Raw genomic sequence first — 13,562 nt, forward strand, 5'->3', positions numbered from 1 at the left:
GCTGCTGCAGTGAGCTTCATTGCCTGTGAAGGGCTTAGGTGGATGTACAGTCATGTAACCATAACCCCTTAGAGGTATCGAACCCCAGCCTTCCCTCCTCATACTACACCAGTCAGCTGTGCAGATGTTGCTTGTGCATGCCTGCTCCTTCACCTTTTGGCCTTCCTCAGCCCTGCTCAGGAATTATCCAATATTTGTTTTGGAGAATACTCATGTAAGATGACCAAAGCTGATATAAAGTCTCCATCCTCCTTAGAGGAGTTATTTACACTTTTGTTTTATTTCATAAGCTTTTTTAGCTCCTTTTTTTTTCTTTTTCTTTTTTTCCTAAATACTTTTGCTTTGTGGAAGGACAGAATCAAAAAAAGCATTTTCTACATGTGACCTGAAAATAACGACTCCTCAAGTTGTTTTTCCTTCCTGGAAAAAAAAAAAAAAAAAAAGGAATTTCATTGTCTCAGGCAGTCTGCCAGGAAACACCAAGCTTCAGTCTATTGAAAACATCACCAAGGACAGACAAAGCTCAATTGCTGAGAAACTGAGAGGGAGAACATCTAGAAGGAAGCTGCAGCTTTGAGAGGTAATGTGGCCTTTTTAGCATCTTGGATTCATTTCCTCAAGGGCCTTAAATACAAGGAAAAAGACTTTAAACGTTCAGTTGCGTTCCAATGAAGAAAACTGAAAATTAGGATGATATCTGTGCTACAATCTGTTTTGGTGAGTAGAGACAAAACAAAGAGGGATGCACAGGATTAAGCTGGTGTTGGTCCAGTCACTACTCATTCTGTAGCCTAGTTTGGGATCTTTTTTTAGGGGAAATTGTAATGTATTTCTTATAAGGTCTTATGATAAAGAAGTTGTAGAGCAATAATGAGTGTCCTTGTGTTACTCATTTTATAATGATCTAGTATACTTTTGTTTAAAACAATTGCTCTTCAGTTGCTTCTAGCCAGAAACAAGGAATGATGATCAATGATTTACTTTGCCAATCATTTAATAAACATTCTCAACCTAACTTTAACTGAATAAATGACTACTGAAATGACTGAAGCAAATGTCATCAATCAATCTCATATACCCAATATGTAAGCTGTTTCATTGGAGTAAAACATATGGTTGTAGTTTAAAAAGAAAATCCTTTGGAAAACTTCATACCATGTTGCTTAAATAGAAGCTAATCTTTGACATAATCCAATATGAAGAGAGTGAGAGAGATTTGTTTCCTTCTGATCTGATTATAGAGTCTAGGTTTGAAAGAGTCTTTTCTGAATGTCTTGTAAGTCACAGTAAAGTACCTTGGTGGAAAAAAAAAAAAGTATATAACATTTAGCAATTGACATGGATAACAGAGATCGTGTGATTGAAAAAGCATTACCTAGGAAGCAAGACTCCCTATTATCCTCTATCTTAGGAAATCAGTTATCACTCAAGACTTAGATCATCATTTAATGTAAGGAGCGATACAAAATTCTGTAGCCGTGGCTGCTGCTTTGGTAGGAAGGCTGGCATCGAGACTTCCCACATCTTTGCTGCTAGAATAGACATTAGAAAGGGCGTGACTGTGCAAGAGAGCCCTCTCTCCAAAATTGCTTGTCTCTAGAGCAGGTTGGGTGAACTACAGCATACTGCAGAAGGCAAGAAAACCAAGTGGAAGAACACTATTACAAAACCCACACTGACTTTTGAGGCAAAACTGTTGTTGACTTTTCCAGGCAGATTGTTACATGCTATTCTCATGCAAACTTTTTTCTTGTTAAGTGAAAGCATCAGTGTGATCTTCTTCTCTTTTATAGGCCTACAGAAAATATTTTTCATGACCATCTGGACCTCACTTCTACCCTCAAACTTCATAGCTCAGTGGAATGAAATGAGAGAAAGTTTTAAATGTTCTCTTTGTTTGGGAGCGGAAGGAGAGCAGAATTAGAACTGAAATATATTTTTAAAAAGATATGAAAACTGCAGTCGTGTGATATATGATGTGCTCTAAAAATGACCAATATTTATATGCACTCTACTGAGAGTTATGTATCAAAGTTGTTACAGAAATTTCCTCTACTATCAAAGGGAACGCATTTCATGATACAATCTCATAAACTGACCCATGCTTTCTTTTTAGACTGCTATTCTTAATTTTATCATAACATTTCTTGGGTATTTTCCCATCTATAAATATGCTATAATGATAATCTAAACAGCTGACAGATTTAAGTTGTTTAGATAAAAATTGCAGTTATAAGAACAGAACATAATAATGAATATATAATTTAAGCATTTTCCTGAAAAGATTAAACAAAGATATTTTCACTGAAAATTCCTATGAGGTCCTCCTCATATTCTAATCTCCAAATTCTAATCTCGCTGTGGATAATGCACAGTGAATTAATAGCAGATAGAAGGTTGTCACCAATTTTAGTTCTGCAACATTTATTGCTGTAGTGAAACAGCAAAGCTGATTTGACAAAAAGCAAAGGTCACTTCATCATACTAAATCAGCGAAATCATAAAAAACAAACAGGGTTATTTTTACATGTTTAGGATTTAAATTTTAAGAATTATTACAGGCCAACATTAGTTAATTTCCCTTCAAAAGTGATTTAGACCCTAAGTAACTTGAAATAAGATCTCTAGATCATTCAGGCTTCCTTGATCAAAATCAATCAACATCACTTTTAAATAATACCTTTAATTTTTTAATCTCACAGTAGCTGTCTGAAAAAGCATTCAGTTCTCCCCACCTCCAAATAGAAAAAAGTAACACGTTTATTTGAAATAAATCAGATGTTCATTATCAGTGCAAAGAGATCATAAATCCTCTTAAGCATAGCTATTTTAAAATGTGTAAATTTGAGAAACACAAAAGAAAAATACATATATGAAATGGAACTTCGAAATTCTTCCTACTGTGAAAAGCAGGGTTGTTCATGTATTAATTTGCAGTCTTCGTTCCAGTCTGATGTTGCACCAGAGCCCCAAATTCTCAGTTTCCTGGGGTCTCAGAATCTGGCTTTTCAGGCAGAACAGAATATATAGTTTTCCTACAAACAAGGATAGAGCTGTATGCTAGCCAGCCTGCTCAGTGAATATGAACACTAGTGAACATCCAAAACACTTGAACTTCTTTGGTGAACTTTGGAAAGCCCTGGAAATCATGATTAATGTCTAATCAGAGTTGTTGCAAAGGAAAAAACAAAAACCCACAGGCTGTATCCAGAGTCTTCTGCCATCCCCCAGGTTGAAAATGCCATTGTAATTGTTGCTTTCCTAAGCGAAGAACCTTCTCAGGAGTGTTTGGGAACAGGGCTGTCTGCCACAGCTAATAACTCACTCAGTATCTACCCCTCCAGAACCGTAATGCTTTGGCTCCGGCCGCACGCCTATTCTATGTGACAGAGAGGCTGATGGATGGGAAGAGCAAGCAGAAATTGTAATGAGTCCTGGGATTCAGGAGGACACTACCCACCTTATGTGTTAGAAGAATTTATGAAGATAACATGACATACTAATATATTTTTACAGCCCAAACAAGATATTTTATGCCAGCTATGGGATCCACACATAGTTCATCAATATAAGTTCCAGGACCTTTCCCCTTTTTTCCCCTGTGCTTGTACACAGTATTATTATCAAAGTAGGTAAAGGCAAGCTGCTAAACAGAAAACTTGTGAACATGAAGAGGAACTCTTTTTCTTCTTTTTTTTTTGATCTTTTTAGATACATTTTGAATAGTAATAAAGAAGGTGCAACACTTCTCATACATAAAATATCTCCCTTGCATTTAAACACTTCTCTTTAACTCTAATTTCCCTCCTGGTGCATTGGTAGATGTAACATATTTTGTACAGTGACATCACTGCATGTTTCACAGATTCTTTGGCAAATTTTAAAACGTTGTGGCTAACATCATCGGAACTGATTTTTGCTAAAAAACTATTGCAGCTGACAGGTTTGGAAATGTTATTTGCAAAACTGTAACGCTAACATGAAGTTCATGTCAGTCCTCTGTAACTGCAGCTGCTGTAAAACACTAGCCAATTATTTGAAAGCTATATGCAATTTAACATATTTGATTTACTTAATGTCAATCAATGAGCCTGTTTTAAAATAACTGACTTCCCACCTTAATGGTAAAAATAATCATTTCGTTCTATTGGAGAAATGCAAAAACACTAGATAATTAAGTACATAATGAGTAACCTGACACTTCTGTAGACGATTTTATCTAACTCATGAGAAGGAGAAACTATCACTGTCCGTATGACAGAAAACAATTCCAAATATCAGAATAGTCATCCAGACAACACTGAAATAAAAATCCACCTCATAGTTGAAAAATAGGGTTGTTCCAAAACGACATGCGTGACAATTTTAAAACCTTCATAACTGTTTTTCCCCCAGCTACTGATTATAAAATACCTCTAAAACAGGCCCATGTAATTGGGTTACTCCGTTTGGTTCGGTATTTATTTTTGGTGTATTTTGGCAGGTTTGAGCTGTGGAGGCAAGTCTATATGTACGATAATAATGCAGCCAAATAAAAAGCAAGGTGCAGAGCATAAAGCTCTCAAATCAAATTAATATGCTAAATTTATCAAAATAGTATTTTAATTTCTCTTTCCCTTCTCCCTATCTTCTATTTTCTTCTCTTTTTTTTTTTTCTTGTAGAAAAAGGGCATTAATGGAAAGGGGGAAAAAAAAAAAAAAAGGAAGAAATTGCTATGTTGCTTTTCAGGTGGATGACAGTAAACATACCAGATAGCCTTCTTTTAGTTAGATAGAAAGGATGCAAGGTTTTAAAGCAAGGAAATGAATAATTCAGCATGACCAGGAAAAATGGATACTTTGATACATACCTAATATTGTTTTATGGTGCTTTATAGCGCATAATCAAATTCCACAACAGTAAATGTGGATTAAGTCAATGGTGAAAACAGATTGTTAATGAAAATATAATAGGTTTATGCTCATTTCCCAGGAGATTACTTCTTCACTGTACAACAGCTTATAAATTTATAGTGATCTAAAGTGAAATTACATTTCTTGGAATTTTCAAAGCCAACAATGGTATTCAGCCCCAGATTTAAAGGAAACCATTAGTCTTGGTCTGTCATGTGCATCAAGGTTTAGAAGGCAGTACACTGTTACATCACTGAACCTCTGCCAAATATCCCAAAAGGAAAGCAGAAGAGCTATACATCTGGATTGCAACTTTGCCAGCTACACTGTCATGTCTGCAGCCTCGGCAGATATGGTAAAATGCGCGCACTGAATACCTTTGCTAGGATTGCAGAGGTGAGAATGTGATGGCAGAATTATGCCGAGGCCCCTACAAATTTCTTCTGGGAAGAATTTCAATAGTAACTGACCATGACCATGACCCCAGTCCCACATCAAGGCTTCACCAGCGCTCAGGAGTGAGGCTACACATTTCTTAGTGTAGGGTTGGAGTCCAAATACAAATTGAAATTTGCTCTGTCTTCCTATGTATCCCGTATGTTTGAACCATATTGTCAGCATCTGTTTAGATGAATCTAGTGAGTCAGGAATTTTCCAACGAAACCGTGTTTTACTAGAAAGATGGCAGTTTATCAAAACTGAAATTTTGTGGCACTGAGCCAGATTTTGTCAAAAAGCTTTCAGGTCCTTGATAGGTTTCAGTGAGAAAAAGAGCCTGCAGCCCTGAATATCTAGTTTATGTTACCACCCCACCTAATACTTATTTTTTGTAAAGATTCATCTACCACAAACTGGGCTGTCACACATCTTTTACTCTGAGGATATGTCATTCTTTTCAGCCTGGTGATTTTATTTGACTGAAGAGTTTTGCTGTTTGTTTGTGCTTTCTGGACATCTGGTACCCTGGGGAGGGAAAAAAAAAAAAAAAAAGAAAAAAAAAAAACTAGCTCAATTGGGCTGTTAAACATCTGGACATTGTGAATGAAGGACCACTGTATGTGAGCAGATCTACAGCATGGCAAATGAACCCATGTTTCCATTGGAGCTTCACCATAGAAATTTGGGGTCTCCAGTTCCCCAAAACAACATCTAGTAGCCATACCCTAATGAGCTGGCTTTGGTATCTCTATATGTCACCCTCTTAAGCTACTTAACTCTTCACAGAGCAGTGCAGCTCCAGTTGGATGGATTGAGAAACCTATCGTGTGCACTCCTGAATGTGGAATGCAAATTTGAGGCTAACTTACGTATCCTACAGCTGTGTGAATACTTCCAAACCACAAGATCCAAGGTGCACTTTCCAGGCAATCTCATGGAAGATGTCTGCTGTGCCCACCATCAGAAGGCACAGCTGTGTATCACCCCAGCAGTGCTACAGCAATCCCATATTTCATACCTTATCAAACCTGTTAAATTCACCACGGTATGCTTTCGTCAATAAATATCCCAAAATTTCATGTTTTCCTGATGTAGCAAATGTTTCAAGTGGGAAAACATTTCAGCTCATTCCAGTTAATTTTATGGAGGAAGAACTGTCTCTATCCATGATGTTCGGCACTGCCAGCAACAGCAGCACTCTATAAATTGATAATAATAACACACATAATAAGAAAAAAATTGTCTTTTTCCTGTAATAAACCACTTAGGAATTTAATATAAATACTTGTAAAAGCTTCTCATACCTCACAGATCTTGAAGTGGCTAATGCCTAGTTGAGTGAAAGAGGATCATTCATTACTGTTGGTGTGTGTTTGGGTTTTAAGTAGTGTGAGCTTAGGGGAAAAAAATAGTCTCCCAGCAAATGTGAAGAGGCTCATGGGTTTGGGGTAATCTGTTTCTGTCTACCAATCCCTGTTAAACCTCATACATATAGAGTCAAGCCTGCACAGGTGCATTATAATAATATTTTTGTTGACTAATTTCCAAAGGGTCTGGAGCCCATGCTGCTATGAGAACATTAGCAGCATCCCTGCATTTCCTTGGCCAAAAGACAAATTCCTTGCTGCATTAGACAAGAGCAGATAGATCTGATCATTATTTCTATACTCATACAGTAATGCATACGATGATGCCACTTCTGTATTACAGCCAGAGCAGTGTTTGTGAGCATGTGTGCATGTACATATGTGAATGTGAAGGCACTTTAATGCTTTGCTACACTAGGTGTAGCAAAAAAATAAAAATAAAAATAAATAAAAATAAAAATAAAAATAAAAATAAAAATAAAAATAAAAATAAAAATAAAAATAAAAATAAAAAAATAAAAAAATAAAAATAAAAATAAAATAAAAATAAAAATAAAAATAAAAATAAAAATAAATATAAATAAAAATAAAAATAAAAATAAAAATAAAAATAAAAATAAAAATAAAAATAAAAATAAAAATAAAATAAAAATAAAAATAAAAATAAAAATAAAAATAAATAAAAATAAAAATAAAAATAAAAATAAAAATAAAAATAAAAATAAAAATAAAAATAAAATTAAAATTAAAATAAAAATAAATAAAAATAAAAATAAAAATAAAAATAAAAAAGAGAATGCTGATGGATAATAAGACTCTGTTGAAATCAGTTCATGTATCAGTATGAGGAACTAAATACTTTGCTGTGATGGACAAGGTTTAGCAATAAGGATTGTTATGGAGTACTGCCAAGTAAGTCTATGCTAATTGACATTATTTATTAAATAACAGACAGCGATGAAGAACACTGTGTTACAATGGATGATGCAAAAGAATGACAAGGTATATATATAATATGAATTCACAGTCATGATAAGAAGTGATCAAGTATGATGGAATGTTTCTTGGAGTATTTCTTAGAGACAAACTCATGGGACAGACCCCTAAAAACACCTATATTACAACAAAGAATATTTTCAAGAGTTTTATAATGGAAGACATGAGCTAGTCATGTGGTTATATTAAAAACAGCAGGACTTTGACTCCAGTGAAATCCAACTGGGTTTTGCCTTTAACCTTGAGGTGAAAGAGAATTAGGAAAGCCTGTATTATCACTTTCAGAGAAAGCTCCAGTGGCACTGATAGTTTTGTCATGTTTCTTTCACACTAAATGGTCAAAATATTTTTTTGAATATTTGAGACACTGATGTTTTTCTGTTAGAGTTGTATTGTGTGAATTTGTTTATTTCCCCGGCACTTGGTTGCCTCAGTTAGGTAACACACTTTTTGTAATAGTGTGCTTTTTTAATTGGCAGGGGCTTCTGCGTGGTAGTGTTTTCACTAAAAGTATAATAAAACCAGTTGTTTTTCAAAGGGAATATTTATCTGTGTACTTTCAATTTTCCCCAGACTTAATAATAGTCTATTCAATTAATAAAGAAAACTGTGTTTTTAAGATTTCTAAAACTGTTAAGGTATCCCATTTATACTTCTAGCTTAGCTTTTCAAAGGAAAAGATGATAAAGTATAATTTCTAAATTGGATACAAGTTTTCTTTCCAGATTTGAGTGGCAGATATAAAGCCATTTTCCTGCAAAGTGACATTTGAGACAAAAATATTTTGATTAGATTATGGTTTTAGATAAAAATTATGATTGGTTCTAGTGATTGTCATCTCTCCTATCTGACTTAGGTCAGCAGATTCATTTAGTTCCAATAGTTGTACCTGATATTTCCTGAATCATCTTCCTACTGTAAGGTGAGAACAGTTTCTCAGGTAATTAAATGTTTCCAACTATAGAAAACTTCTAGTTGAACTTATGAAAGACTACAGCAACCACATGGACCTAGAGCTCCATTCTACACCCACCATAAATTCAATTCCCCTGTTACCTATTTTGATTTTATAAATGTACAACAATATAATATTAATATTACATCTTCTTATGGCAATGACACACTTCACTTGTATATAACCAAAACACAGTAAAACATAAAACACATACACAAGAAACATAAAAGGAATACTTAAAGCAAGGTCAAGCACTAGAAGATTGGAGTAACCAGAATTCAGTTGCCACGTACAAACTTTACTTTGCCTTTTTTTTTTTTTCTTATACATTATCAAATAATATTTAACTAAAAAGTCAGAAATTTTTTTCTTTACAGTATCAGGTCCCAGTCCTAGCCTCTCCATCTTTCTAGTCTATTACATGTACAGTCCTAGATTGGTTCTCTTTTTCATTACAGTGAAATATCTTCTTTGTCTTTATACTCCCTCAGTATGAACAGAAAGAACTCCAGTAAGGTAGTCTCTGCTTTCAGTCCCCATCAGTCACCATCCCAGTGTCCCACAATGGACAGAATTTGCAGTTCAGGGAAACCTGTCAGCCTGCCAGCTCTGGGCTTGAGCAAGCTCAGCCCCAATGAAATACTCAGCAAATTAGCTGTTAAAGTCCAAGGCAGGGTCCCAGGAGATAGTGTTTCTTTGATGCTGCTGTTGGGATGGAAGGTGTTCACTTTGTTTAACTTGGCTAAGTTTAGGTATATCACTAGTGATCCAGTAAAAGGCACTTTCTAAAGAGCAGATGGAATATTTTCCTTTTCCAAATTTTAAGGCTGTATAGAATGGATACAGGAGAGGTTTTCAAGATTTTTTTTTCGTTTATGATAGACTAAATTCTGAACTCTGAGGAACCAGCTAAAATATTCAGCTGAACTTTAAGTATTCCATCAAAGGGAAGGAAGGAAGGAAGGAAGGAAGGAAGGAAGGAAGGAAGGAAGGAAGGAAGGAAGGAAGGAAGGAAGGAAGGAAGGAAGGAAGGAAGGAAGGAAGGAAGGAAGGAAGGAAGGAAAATAAGAAAGAAAGAAAGAAAGAAAGAAAGAAAGAAAGAAAGAAAGAAAGAAAGAAAGAAAGAAAGAAAGAAAGAAAGAAAGAAAGAGAAAGAAAGAAAGAAAGAAAGAAAGAAAGAAAGAAAGAAAGAAAGAAAGAAAGAAAGAAAGAAAAAGAGAAAGAAAGAAAGGAAAGAAAGAAAGAAAAAGAAAGAAAGAAAGAAAGAAAGAAAGAAAGAAAGAAAGAAAGAAAGAAAGAAAGAAAGAAAGAAAGAAAGAAAGAAAGAAAGAAAGAAAGAAAGAAAGAAAGAAAGAGAAAGAAAGAAAGAAAGAAAGAGAAAGGGAAAGAAAAGAGAAAGAAAAAATGAAAGAAAATAATTTTGTGCAGTTACATTGGCAAACGTTGAAAACAGCATATTCTGTGACTCTGCATTAAAAGTAGAGTGAAAATGGAGCTATAGACAGCACAGTCAGTTCTGTTGACAATATTCACAGAGTTAGCTAAGTTTCCTACCTACTGAACTATAACTTTTGGAGAGCTTTTGTCATTTAGTCTATCATGAAGAAAGTTTTAAGTTCCCTTTGGGATCCTGCATATATATGATTCCAACTGATGTACTTTTGGTCTTGAGAAATGTACAGCCTCTGGCAGCTACAAGTACGTTTATGAAACTAGTTGCTTAAGTTGTGACAGGATCATAAAACCCCCAAAAAGCAAATTAAATTTGCCTTGAAACCAAAGACACACACATTCACACTTTCTAGTTAGCTGGATACAGCACAGTGACTGAATAAAAGAGCAAATTGCTTCAAAAACTCAAGTGAAAAAATGCTCCAAACTCTGCATGCCAAGAAGTATCTTAACCATTGTGGCAGTGCTTAAAGGAGGACATAACTGTGAAACCTGTGGGTGAAGGAACCTTGTTTAGCAGAGGTGAAGAGGTATGGTGTGTAAAAGAGAGGCAGATCAGGAAAGACAGCAGGAAACCCTGAGTCTAGCAAAAAGAAAAAAGCAAGGTGCTGACGTACTAAAAATGAAGTACATAGATTAAATGCTTATACAATAGCAAAATTACAGGAAAAGTTCCGGTAAAGACTCAATGAAGGCATTATTTCATATGGATTATTTCTACAGTCATAGAACCAGAGACCAATACTGTACCAGCACTGACTTTTTTTAGTTTTGATCAGGTACATATTCTCATGAAGTTACATACCCTATACAGAATCAGCTGATTAAGCAGACGATATAACAGGACTCTAACAGCTTACATGTACAGCATTTTCAGCCATCAAAAGGCAAAGGGTAGGCATACAATTAGCCATGTTATTGAAACACAGTGCCGTGCACATATATCAAGAAGGTTTTTGAAGATTTGCCAATTTGTTGATCAGAAAATGTTTTTCTCTAGGTAAATAACACTAAGTGAGTACACACCAAACAAGAGTACATTTGTGAACATCCATCTTCAAATAACATTAAAGATACTGGCAAGAATATGAGAATAAATCACTCTTTCGGAGTGATTTTGATCTCCTCACTGGAGTCCTCCCAGCAGTATTTGGGCTTTAATGTCCATCACCGCCTCCAACCTCAGGTCCTTCCAGGCCTCCTTTTCAAGCCCCTTGCTTTTTGCCAATATATATCTGGACCCATCTTATTTACCACTGGCATTATACTTGGGCTGTACCAGCAGCAGCAGTACAAACTAGAGCAAGCAGGAGCAGACAAAGGCTTTGCCTGATGATACTTAGCCATTGCAGGATGCTACAAAACAAGCAGATGGCGTTATTAGTGTGGGTTCAACCTTGCTGCTGTTGATATCCAGCGATATGTGATGTCCACTGGAAGATGAGTGTAGTTGAAAGGATTCTCTGGAAAGCCAAGGGAGCCAGGCATCTAATTCTGATAAACCCTGCTGAAAGACCTACATACATCTTGAGCCAATCAGTTCTCCTACCAGTCTTCTTTGCTACTTCTAACCAGGCAGACAGTCAGGCTGAGAGCAAAAGCCTTTCAGTGGGTGCAGGCTTACATAGTGACAAAAGCAAAAAAAAATTAAAAAATTAAAAAATAAAAATAAAGGATACTGGCACTTGTAACAAGTGCTGACCCCTTGTTCATAATTCATAAGAATTAATCCACTGTGAGACATTCAAATGGCTTGAACTCCATCAAGGTATTTCAGTGTTTAGGGGCATCCTGCCAATATTCATGCCATCTTTTAGTGGTTTTCCTTACTTTTCACTTTCTAACATCCAGAAAACAGGTAAAGATTTCCAAAAGATAGAAATAGACATCAATTCTTTAGCATGAAATGTGTACATTGAAAGTGACAGGCTCTATTCAAATCCCTTAGAATGAGGCATGCCAAGTTTTATCTGGCACTCAACCACACTCATCGATTTAGAAAAGTGGTCTCAGGGATTCCTAACCACAGTCTCAGGCATGGGTTTTGACACAAATCCGTTTGTACCACATAAATCATAAATTCATTCCTTCAAATACCGAAGTCAATTTTGAAATCTTATGTTTATAGAGGATCATTAGTATTCATCAGTACTATCACCTTAAAAAGAAGAAGAAGAAAAAAAAGAACTTTTAACAATATTAGAGTGAGTGCAAGGGGAACAGAACACGAGAGATTTTTTAGCTACAAATCTGAAGTGGAAGTGAAGGTTAAATGTATGCCTCATACTAAAACTTTATGAAAAATGAAATGTACAAAAAGCTGGATCCTTGCCATGACACCCATTATGGTGAAGTCTGAGACTCTGACCCTTCATGTTATACTTATTGTGTTTTTGACACATTTAGTCAATTAAAATGGGTGAAGTGTAATTTGTTTTTCTTAAGTTTAATACAGCATGTCAATAGAAGCTAACCAAAATTTATAGTAGGAACACTAAAACTGCCACTTGCACTTAAACAAATGAACACAATTTATCATGGTTGAAATAAAAAGAACATCATGTGCATTTGACTTTATACTTCACATGAGCATGTTGCCAAATATAGGAAAGCATGTTACAGCTGACACTTCCAATGGAAAAGACATTTTACTTCACATTAAATATTGGTGTGAAAAATTTGGACCCTGTCCAATCCTAAGAAGTGTTAACGTTGGCACTTCCACTGTATACTTTTACTGTAAATTGTTGTAACATTTATTTGACATGGAATACCCAAAGGATTGATGAGTAAAGAAAGGAAGACTTTTTATTGTGCCATGTTCCCTTTTTCAGTCATACATACTAAGCCTTTACATCTTCAGAGTTTAAACAAGTCGCCACCTGTACTCAATCGGTGAAAGTTATTTTTCATGCAACTAGAGTTTGCCTTTTTTATAAACCTATAAAAGCACACATTTTCCATTTTATTGGTCAGCAAAGCAATGGCTGATTTAACCATAAAACTTACAAATGTTGTTTCTTTATGGACATCTATGTTTTTTTAACCCTTTATAATTCCTTGGAATATAAGCCTCCTTCATGTAATTCGTTGTCAGAGACTGAAAACACAAAACAAACTGCAGTATTTTTTCTTTCCATTAAAAAAAATTTGCCTAACACTACTACCACTTATATTATTACCCATGGACTACTAAAGATTTAGGAGGAACAAAGTACTGCTGCGTAAAAGTTTATCCACTTCAATTAAGTACCTGCACAAGAATTCTGGGTTCGTATTATGTGAACAGTAACTACATTTATCTGCAGTAATGAAGCACTGTAAAATGTCGGAAAAGTGCTGAGGGGCACTTCATATGATTTACCGAACTGATCTCTAGGTTAAGAAAGCATGTCTAAGACAGGAGATTTTTTTTAATCCATATTTTTCAAATTAAGAAATTCCATTGCATTTTGAATTAC

At 35.2% G+C, this 13,562-nt stretch overlaps 1 protein-coding gene across 2 annotated transcripts in view; it reads left to right on the forward strand.

Moving 5' to 3' along the window:
* The first annotated feature begins 457 nt into the window (after positions 1–457).
* Positions 458–13,562, forward strand: part of LOC308195191 (uncharacterized protein) — an 81,982-nt gene continuing 68,877 nt past the window's right edge. Inside the window, exon 1 of one of the 2 annotated variants that reach the window (XM_080592199.1) lies at positions 458–717. The gene's annotated coding sequence lies outside the window, so the exon portion shown is untranslated. The remainder of the gene's footprint in view (positions 718–13,562) is intronic. The other variant, XM_080592198.1, reaches the window with a different exon arrangement.

This window comes from Anser brachyrhynchus (genome assembly GCF_964034855.1).
Source record: "Anser brachyrhynchus genome assembly, chromosome: 4".
Lineage (NCBI taxonomy): Eukaryota > Metazoa > Chordata > Aves > Anseriformes > Anatidae > Anser > Anser brachyrhynchus.